Genomic DNA, 5506 nt, shown 5'->3' on the forward strand with positions numbered 1-5506 from the left:
GAATTAGAGAGTTAAGGACATTGAAGTCTCTCCCATGTGGCACTCCAATCACCATTATTGACACTGCGAGTGTCATCATTTTGTCCCCCTTTCTTTCTCATCATGGTCATAGTTTACTGCTATTACTGCACCAAATCCCATTCTCAATGTCTTTTTACTAGCAATTCTCTGTGCTTGCCAAATCACTAAATATCAAGATAAACAGGCTCTGGAGGTCATATCTTCCTTCCTACTTCCATTTTATTGTTGGCAGATTATTTTCTGTCCCTATCTTGAGTTTCCTTCCCAACCCTTGTTCCTACGCTCAAAGCTTCCCGTTCCTCATTAGCAGTTTCTCATACCACAAACCCCTAAATCCTCACTGCCTCTATAAATATCACTGTCCCCTTTTTTTTTTTGAGACAGAGTCTCCCTCTGTCACCCAGGCTGGAGGGCAGTCGCGCAATCTCAGCTCACTGCAACCACCGCCTCCTGGGTTCAAGCAATCCTCCCACCTCAGCCTCCCCGGTAGCTGGGATTTCAGGCATGCGCCACCACACCCGCCCAGTGTCCCTATTTCAGTATAATTTCTGGTTCTCCCAACTGAGATGCCGAGTTTCAGCTCTCACAGCTAGTCACCTCAATTACATTCAGGAAGCCTCCTCCAGTTAGGCCAGGCTAATACAGCCTGTTCCCAATTGCATCTTTGTACTTCCAAACAGTTCCCTATTCATAGAATCATTACATTTTAGAACCAAAAGAAAACTCAGAAATCATCCGGTCCAATGTTTTTCAAACTTTTAAAGTACATTTTGCTTCTTACACACTTTGAGATGTACAAAATCTATTTTACATCATAATCTCATACACACGTAACTCAAACAAATCACATGAAACAATACTTACCCTTACTATGTAAACACACTGAAAGTTTCTATTCTATTCCACTTTTTAAAAGAAAGGTACAGGTTCAGGCCAGGCGCGGTTGCTCACACTTGTAATCCTAGCATTTTGGGAGGCCTAGGCGGGTGGATCATCTGAGGTCAGCAGTTCAAGACCAGCCTGGCCAACATGGAGAAACCCCGTCTCTACTAAAAATACCAAAATTAGCCGGGCGTGGTGGTGGATGCCTGTAATCCCAGCTACTAGGGAGGCTGAGACAGGAGAATCGCTTGAACCAGGGAGGCGGAGGTTGCGGTGAGCTGAGATGGCGCCACTGCGCTCCAGCCTGGGCAACAAGAGCGAAACTGTCTCAAAAAAAGAAAAAGAAAAAAAGTACAGGTTCCATCCACTAAACTGGTTTCACAGCTCAATACTAGGAAGAAACCCATAATGTGGGAGGCATTAAACTAGTCCAAACTTCCCATTCACTGATGAAGAAACTGTAACTCAGTGGTGAGGTTTGTCCGTAAAAATTAAACTCAGGCCTGTCTGTTAAGTTCCAGACCAGTGTTCTCTCCACTAAAGACCTTCTCTGCCCAGTCACAGCCAATCACACCCCGTCCCCAAACACAACCCTACAGCACCACCGCCCATCACGGATCCCACCCTCTTCTCCAAGTCAGCCCCTCGAAGTCACTGTTCTGGGTCGGAGTCCCCTCGCGGCCGCTGCTCGTGTTCCCTTAGGTCAGGGTCCCCCACAGTCACTACCAATCGATCAGAGTCTCCTTGGAGTCCTTGCCCCTTGCTCACAGTCCCTTGCGGTCACTGCCTCATACTTCCTGGGTCCGAGTGCCGTCGCAGCCGCGGCCTCGCGCCCTCCGAGGTCACCGTGTTTCCCATTCACTGCTCCTGGGTCACAGTCCCCTCGCTGTCACTGGCCCTCGGTCACAGTAGCCTCGCTGCCCGTCTCCCACTGCCCTCGCTGTCGCTTACCACTCTTCCTCAGTCACAGTCGCCTCGCGGTCCCAGCCCCACAGTTCGTCCTCTCAAACAGAGACCCAAAGATAGGCGCACACCTGCAGCTCACGCTCCCCCGAGCCCGGTCCGGTCGGATTTCTGGCCGGCGCCTCGTCACTGACTAGGGAAGTTGAGGAGGTTGCGGGGAGACGCCCGGGGAAGGCAGCTGATGGAAGAGCCAGCCGGAAGTCCCGCCTACTTCCCCCACCTCTGTCAATCCGACTGCGACTTCTCCTTGAAAACCACGACTCCTGACATAGTAGTTCCGCCTCCTCAGAGGCCCCGTGGTTGAAGTGACCCAGCAGAAATACCAGAGACCGGAGACGGAATGGCCCAGGCTCAGTCTCCACCCGGAACCGGGGGATGCAGCGAAGACGTCTCCTTGAAGTGGGATACGGATGTGAACCGGCCCAAGGGCTCGCCGGTCCGTCAAGACGCGCTGCCCAGCTGCTCCCGTGTCCCAGCTCGGGCAGTGTCCGCGCAGGCGGGCCTGTGCGCGGAGGTCCTCCCGCTGCACCTCCGCGCCTAGCGCAGCCCGCACCCCCGCACCCGGGCAGCCACCGTGCAGGAGGCCCGGGCGCCTTCAGCGGAGACGCCCCGACCGCGGCTGCCTCTCCGCAGCGTCAGCTTTTACCTACGTGGGGATGGAAGGGGAATTTGCGACCGCCAGCCCAGTCCGCTGAAAACCTGTGGCTGACCCACCCTCTTCCTTTTTCTGACCCACGTTGGCTCAAAAAAAAAAAAAAAAATCCCTAGGGATCCACTGGGAGCCAGTTGAGCAGGAGTGGATTAAGACACGTGTCGCAGGGTGTATGGTGGAAAGAAACGTTTTCCTTTGCTAGAATGAACCTTGGAAAGGTTCCCTTTTGATTCCGTAGATGTAAGAGGCTACACAATATTATGGAAGAAGGATGTAAAAAAAAATTTATTATTATTTTTTAGTTACCAACTGGACTGAAGTAAAAGACCTTTTTAACTTATTTACTTATTCTTTTATTTTTTTAAAGACGGAGCCTCGCTCTGTCGCCCGGGCTGGAGTGCAGTGGCGCGATCTCGGCTCACTGCAGCCCCCGCCTCCAGGCTTTAAGGGATTCTCGTGCCTCATCCCGAGTAGCTGGGATTACAGGCAGGCGCCACCACGCCCGGCTAATTTTTGTATTTTTAGTAGAGTCGGAGTTTCACCATGATGGTCAGGCTGGTCTCGAACTCCTGACCTCAAGTGACCTGCCCACCTCGGCTTCCCAAAGTGTTGGGATCACAGGCCACCACACCCAGTCAACTTTTTGTTGTTGTTGTTGTTGCTTTGCTTTTTAAATTTTATTTTGCTTTTTTTGTCTACATCAAGGGTATCCAATCTTTTGGCTTCCCTGGGGCACATTGGTAGAAGGGGAATTGTCTTGGGCCACATATAAAGTACACTAACAGTAACAATAGCTGATGAGCTTAAAAAAAAAATCGCAAAAAAAAAACCCTCATGTGTTTTAGAAGTTTACAAATGTGTGTTGGGCCGCATGCAAAGCTGTTCTGGGCCGCGGCTTGGACAAGCTTGGTCTACATGCTTAACTTGAAAGTGGCTGAGAAGAAAGAGGATGGGTATAACTGTGCATCTGCTGAGGAGCCTCCAGGGGGAAAAAGGATTTAAATCTGAATTTCAAATATGTCTTTGAACATGGCGGATAGACTAAGGTACCCCAAATAAGGACAGTTAGCTGGAGAAGACACCGAGGCCTCTAGAGGGATCATCACTACAAAAATAGAGTTTAGATAGTAACCAACATCAGAATCTCAGAAAGTCTTAAGGGAGGATCAATTTCATACGACCCCGACAGTGTGGACAAAGAAAATGGATGGGTGTTTAGGCCAATAAGCTATGTAAGACATAGGATGGCAAGAGCTGAGCAAAAACAGTGTGTGAGAAAGATGAAGGCAACAATTCAAAATGTAGGAAAAAGCAGCCAGGCATGCTGGTTCATGCCTGTACTCCCAGCATATTGGGAGGCCAAAGCAGGAGGATCACTTGAGGCCAGGAGTTCAAGACTAGCCTGGGCAACATAGCAAGGCCTCATCTCTATAAAAAATAAAATTACTGTTGGGAGGGTGACGTGGGTGGATCACAAGGTCAGGAGTTCGAGACCAGCCTGGCCAACATGGTGAAACCCTGCCTCTACTAAAAATACAAAAATTAGCCAGGCATGGGGGCGCATGCCTGTAATCCCAGCTCCTCGGGAGGCTGAGGCAGGAGAATCTCTTGAACCTGGGAGGCTGAGGTTGCAGTGAGCCAAGATGGCGCCACTGCACTCCAGCCTGGGTGAAAAAGCGAGACTCTGTCTCAAAAAATAAATAAATAAAATTACTGGCCAGGTGTGGTGGCTCACACCTGTAATCCCAGCACTTTGGGAGGCCAAGGCAGGCAGATCACTTGAGGCCACAAGTTTGAGACCAGCCTGGCCAATGTGGCAAAACCCCATCTGTACAAAAAAAAATACAAAAATTAGGTGGGCATGGTGGTGCCTGCCTGTAATCCCAGCTACTCGGGAGGCAGGAGAATCTCTTGAACCCAGAAGGCAGAGGTTCCAGTGAGCCGAGATCGTACCACTGCACTCCAGCCTGGGCAACAGAGCAACACTCTGTCTCAATAAATAAAAAAATAAACATTTTTTAAAAATAGCCACGTGTGTTGGCATGCCTGTAGTCCCAGCTACTCAGGAGGCTGAGGTGGCAGGATCACTTGAGCCTAACGGTTCAAGGCTGCAGCAAGTTACAGTCCCGCCACTGTGCCCCAGCCTGGGCAACAGAACAAGGCCCATTCTCTGAAAATAAAAATAAATAAATTCAAAAGTTATTTTAAAGATGTAGGAAAAAGCTTTATGCACAAATAAAGCCATGTCTTTATTTTTTATAATAGTGAAAAATCAGAAATAAGCAGACCCTCAATAAGGAACTGGCAAAAATAACAATATGGTATAACCTATTGAAATAAATGCCACTATTAAGTCATGCATCTTAAAATCATAATGCAAATAAAATGACATAAAAACTGTTCATAACATCATGAGAAATGAAAAATGAGGGTACAAAATTAAATGTTTTTTAAACCTTGGAAATAAAAAACATTGGTAGAAAATATACCAAAATTTTTACCATTGGTTATGTTTGAACAATTGAAACGGATTTTCTCCTACTTTTTTCTCTGTGTTCCAAGTGTAACAAGAATATAGTAGGGCCGGGCGCAGTAGTTCACACCTGTAATCCCAACACTTTGGGAGACTGAAATGGACGGATCATGAGGTCAGGAGTTTGAGACCAGCCTGGCCAATACGGTGAAACCCCGTCTCTAGTAAAAATACAAAAATTAGCCGAGCATGGTGGCACTTGCCTGTAGTCCCAGTTACTTGGGAGGCTGAGGCAGAAGAATCGCTTGAACCCAAGAGGCGGAGGTTGCAGTGGGCCGAGATCGTGCCACTGCACTCCAGCCTGGGCGACAGAGAGAGACTCTGTCTCAAAAAAAAGAAAGAAAGAAAAGAGAGAGAGAGAGAGACAGAGAGAAAGAGAGAGGAAGAAAGAAAGAAAGAGAACATAGTGTAACAAAATCAAAACATTAAAAATATAAGGCCTAAAACACAACAGA

General features: G+C 48.3%; 1 protein-coding gene across 27 annotated transcripts in view; it reads right to left on the reverse strand.

The window, feature by feature from the left end:
* PCYT1A (phosphate cytidylyltransferase 1A, choline) overlaps window positions 1–2610 on the reverse strand; it is a 53123-nt gene extending 50513 nt beyond the window's left edge. For 4 of the 27 annotated variants that reach the window (XM_054480528.2, XM_063661370.1, XM_054480530.2 and 1 more), the window contains exon 1: window positions 1855–2180. The gene's annotated coding sequence lies outside the window, so the exon portion shown is untranslated. Of the gene's footprint in view, window positions 1–885; window positions 1832–1854 lie in introns of those variants that run through there. The other 23 variants (XM_054480522.2, XM_054480505.2, XM_063661369.1 and 20 more) reach the window with 16 other exon arrangements.
* Between the last annotated feature and the right edge of the window lie 2896 nt (window positions 2611–5506).

This window comes from Pongo pygmaeus, chromosome 2 (assembly GCF_028885625.2).
Source record: "Pongo pygmaeus isolate AG05252 chromosome 2, NHGRI_mPonPyg2-v2.0_pri, whole genome shotgun sequence".
Taxonomy (NCBI): Eukaryota; Metazoa; Chordata; class Mammalia; order Primates; family Hominidae; genus Pongo; species Pongo pygmaeus.